This window comes from Drosophila eugracilis, unplaced genomic scaffold (genome assembly GCF_018153835.1).
Source record: "Drosophila eugracilis isolate 14026-0451.02 unplaced genomic scaffold, ASM1815383v1 contig_275, whole genome shotgun sequence".
NCBI lineage: Eukaryota > Metazoa > Arthropoda > Insecta > Diptera > Drosophilidae > Drosophila > Drosophila eugracilis.
In genome coordinates this window covers 153,243-158,164 of record NW_024573124.1, presented here as the reverse complement: position 1 = coordinate 158,164, position 4,922 = coordinate 153,243, and positions in this window count along the sequence as shown.

The following is a 4,922-nucleotide window of genomic DNA, read 5'->3' as shown; positions in this document are numbered from 1 at the left end:
TAATGTTAAGATTCGTATTCGTGTTAGTCTCAAAATGAAGAGAAGATTCAATAAATATAGGAAGGTTCATAAAAAAATAAATCAATTTTAAAAAAAAATTTAAAACCGTAACAATATTTTTAAAATTAATTAAGAAATTTAGGTAATAATGTGCTGCATTAGTTTTGGCCAGAAAAATGATTATTTAAAATTGGATAATAGTGTAAGGAGTATCTTAATCGTAATCGACTATTGTGTGTTCGCCTTGTTTTTTGAGCCACACACGGGCATGGACGTCGTCATTATTTATTAAATATGGGTCGTTGGAAAAATTGTCAATTTGCTAATTTCTGACAGTATAATGGTTATTTAAAAATTAGATTAGACACTAACGGGTATCTTAGACAGAAGTGATTGATAGTGCCGTGACTGGTTTATCTGAGGTCTTTTTACCTAAATTTCTTTATAAATTGCGAAATAATGTTCCGTTTTGAAAAGTATTTGGTAATTCGATAAATATAAACTATAAATGTTATACACCGTTTTTCGCTGTTTGTAGGATTCTGAAATAAACTTGCGCAGCGTAGGGACCTCCAGAATCTTCATTTTTAATCTAAACGAAGTATTTCTTATAGTTCCTGAGATCTCAGAGTTCATACGGACATCGCCTTCGCTATTGATAATGATGAAGAATATATAAGTTAACTAAGTCAACCGGGCGACGGCAATGACCGATCGTCCGAAAGTTCGCTCCGGCCAAATTGCTGACACAGCGTCTGGCCGGAAGCCCATGCATAGCCGGCAAGCACTATCCATTGGAGTGGTCGCTATGAATCTCTTTTTATGTTAGCTTTAAGTTTAGTTCATTTTGAAATTTCAATAAAGACAGAGTCATCGCTCTTGAGTTTGAATTCCGGCACCGCCGTCATACATAAAATTACTTTTGTTATTATTGGTTGTTGTGCCTTAAGAGCCAACGATAACGGAGGTAGTTCCTCCCTACATAACTCTCAACAAGTGAAGGAAGACCGCAAGGCGTACCTGCCTGGCGCGCTACACAACTCCTAACGAAGGAAGGAAGAACACTAGGCCTACCAGCCTGCCAGGGGACTGATACTAATTGGCGCCCACGTTAAATTACCCATCTAAGTCGGGGAAATCATGTAAGTGAGCACTTCTGTTCCAAAAAGTTTTCCGGCATCTGCATTAGTAAAATATTTCAATACGCTATATTTTCTGAAGCTCTGTATTAGAGTTTCGTGCTAACATTTTTATAAATAAACGTACTCACTAATTGTTTGACAATTTTATTGGTGTAATCACAAGTGATATTATTTATGTTTTTCATTGTTTGCATTTTTTAAATTCTTTCAATAAATATCTTGGTGCCGAATATTATCGCCAATATAACTACCAGACTACATATTTAATACCCAGCCTAGACGCAAAGGCGCCGCTGGAAAATAAATTTATTAATTGTACATTTAATTTACCCCTTATATGTAGTCGTCTTTTTGCTTACGCCTAAATTCTTTGTGTTAGCTTCGCAACAATCTTGGGTTTGTTTTTGTTTCCATCGCTTACCCACTCCACTACGACACTCGAACTCGACACCGCGACGTGTGTATTCCGTTTTTTTAACTTCGTTTTTTTGTCTTTCGGAACAGCAGCTTAGCCACCACGGTTCTTTGCTGTGACAATTTTTGTTGTTTATATTTTTGTGTGCCATAGCGAAGACCCAGTCCCCGCGACCCCCTTCCCCTTGTCATTGCTTGGCAAGGCAACAGCTCAATTTTTCAACGAGCTCTCGTCCATCGTTACCAAGCGGCATCTCAGCCCCCGCGGACCTCCCGCCATACCCATGGACAATACCGCTTGAGCATGCATTAAATCGCTGGGCCGATTTAGCTTGCACAGCTCCATATGAGCAACCCATTCTAACAATATAGAAACAACAGGCAGGTCCCCAGCGACTCTGAATCCGAGACCGAAGGGCCGGCAAGAACTTCTACACCGAAAAGTGTAAACGTCGGTACTCCCTCAGCCAGGAACATGGCATTTAACCCAGATCAAATAAAGGCGGTAGTGGAGGCTGCCGTCAACCATGCCCTATAGGAAGCGGCCATTGACAGCCAGCGCAGGGAAAATGAGTTGCGCCAGACTATTCAACAGCTGGGCAACCAAGTGGCGGCGATACAGGTCGCACCTGCCCCAACAGTAGCTCCTAAAATTAAAGTTTATACACCCATAGATATTAACAACACCGTCGTTTGTAATGAACCACTAGACGCCGTCAAATGCCTGCCCGAATTTTCGGGTGCCCAGGAATCATACGTCTCCTGGCGACAGGCAGCAGTAGGCGCATACTATATTTTTAAGAATTTCGTAGGTAGTTCACGCCATTATCAGGCAGTTATTATAATTAGGAGCAAAATAAGGGGCCCGGCCGATGTAGTGCTATCCTCATTTGGCACAGTGCTTAATTTTAACGCGATCATAAATCGTCTCGACTTTACTTATAGCGAGAAGCGGACAATGCATGTCATAGAGCAGGAGATGGGCACCCTCAGACAGGGGAATCTCTCGCTTCTACAGTATTATGACGAGGTTGAAAGGAAGCTCACCCTCCTCACCAACAAGGCGACCATGTCATATGAAGCCTCGGCTGCACAAGTTTTGTGCGAAAAATTCCGGGATGATGCCCTTCGCGTATTTATCTCTGGATTAAAACGCAACCTCACTGACGTCCTCTTCGCGGCGAAGCCCAAGGACATGCCATCAGCACTTGCCTTGGCTCAAGAGGTGGAGGCGAACCATGATAGGTATACCTTTGCATCATCATTTGCAAGAAGCCAGGAAGATAGGGAGAAAAAACAATTTCCTAAGGCGCAAGAGCGTCAGCAAGCCGCCTCTCAGGCTAATTCCCAATATAGTGGCGGTAAAAACCCCCATTTTACTAAGCAACACAAGGCACAAGTGCACCTTGCTCCGCGCAGCGATAGGCACCGAGGACACACTCCAGAACCCATGGAAGTGGATCCATCATTGTCTAAGGTGCTTAAACCATCACAAGCCCCGGCATACCAGAATAGGAGGCAGGCGGCGTCCGATAGAGCCAACCCACAAAGAAGGCAAAGGGTAAACCACATTGCCCAGAGCGCTGACAGAACTGATGATACGTACACCATACGTCATCAGACGAAGAGTAGCGGGGATTGACATGAGATTTCTAGTTGATACGGGCGCGGCCAAAAATTTCATCCGACCATACGAAGGATTGAAAGGCGTCCGCCCATTCAAGGCTCATTCGATCCATGGAGTCACCAATATCACGAAGAAATGCTTCGTGTCAATGTTCAACTTGAAGGCCACATTCTTCATTTTACCAGATTTTTCCTCTTTTGATGGAATCATCGGCCTTGACCTTTTAAAACAGGCAGGGGCGTCACTTTGTCTGGCCTCCGGTCAGCTCAAATGGGGCACGGAAGTAGAGAGCATCGACTTTCATACATGTCCCGATGTAAATTTTACTGAGGTGGACTGCTCAGATGCACCACCTTTGGTCAGAAAAGCATTTTTGAAAATGCTCAGCGACAGGAAAAAACCTTCGCAGACCCCAATGAGGTCTTGTCCTACAATTCGTCGGTGGTTGCCACCATCAGAACTATTGATGAGACGCCCATTTATGCCAAACTTTACACATATCCAATGGGGACAGCTGATTTTGTAAACGGCGAAATCCAAGATATGCTAAAAAATGGCATCATCCAAAAGTCGAAATCCCCCTACAATAACCCAATATGGGTTTTAGACAAAAAGGGCACCGACGAAACTGGCAGGCGGAAAATGCGTTTGGTATTGGATTTTCGCAAACTAAACGAGAAAACAATACCCGAACGATACCCCATGCCGAACATCTTGATGATATTAGGAAACTTTTAAAACAGGCAGGGGCGTCACTTTGTCTGGCCTCCGGTCAGCTCAAATGGGGCACGGAAGTAGAGAGCATCGACTTTCATACATGTCCCGATGTAAATTTTACTGAGGTGGACTGCTCAGATGCACCACCTTTGGTCAGAAAAGCATTTTTGAAAATGCTCAGCGACAGGAAAAAAACCTTCGCAGACCCCAATGAGGTCTTGTCCTACAATTCGGCGGTGGTTGCCACCATCAGAACTATTGATGAGACGCCCATTTATGCCAAACTTTACCCATATCCAATGGGGGCAGCTGATTTTGTAAACGGGGAAATCCAAGATCTACTAAAAAATGGCATCATCCAAAAGTCGAAATCCCCCTACAATAACCCAATATGGGTTGTAGACAAAAAGGGCACCGACGAAACTGGCAGGCGGAAAATGCGTTTGGTATTGGATTTTCGCGAACTAAACGAGAAAACAATACCCGAACGATATCCCATGCCGAACATCTCGATGATATTAGGAAACTTAGGCAAGGCCAAGTATTTCACAACCCTGGACTTGAAGTCCGGTTATCATCAGATCACGCTGGCAGAATGCGACCGTGAAAAAACTTCCTTTTCCGTTAACGGGGGAAAGTACGTGCTTCGCAGAATGCCATTTGGATTAAAAAGTGCAGCCAGCATTTTCCAAAGAACAATTGACGACATACTGCGAGAGCATATTGGCAAATTTTGCTATGTCTATGTTGATGATTATCGTCTTTTCAGAGGACGAAAACTCCCACATCCGGCACGTAGATTGGGTTCTCAAGAGCCTACACGATGCAAATATGAGGGTATCAACAGAAAAGTCACGATTTTTCAAGAAAAGCGTTAGCTTTTTAGGGTTCATAGTCACCAATAACGGGGCTACCACAGACCCAGAAAAAATAAAAGCCATTCAGGAATTCCCAGAGCCTAAGAACATATTCGAGGTCAGATCATTCCTTGGCTTGGCCAGCTATTATAAATGCTTCATAAA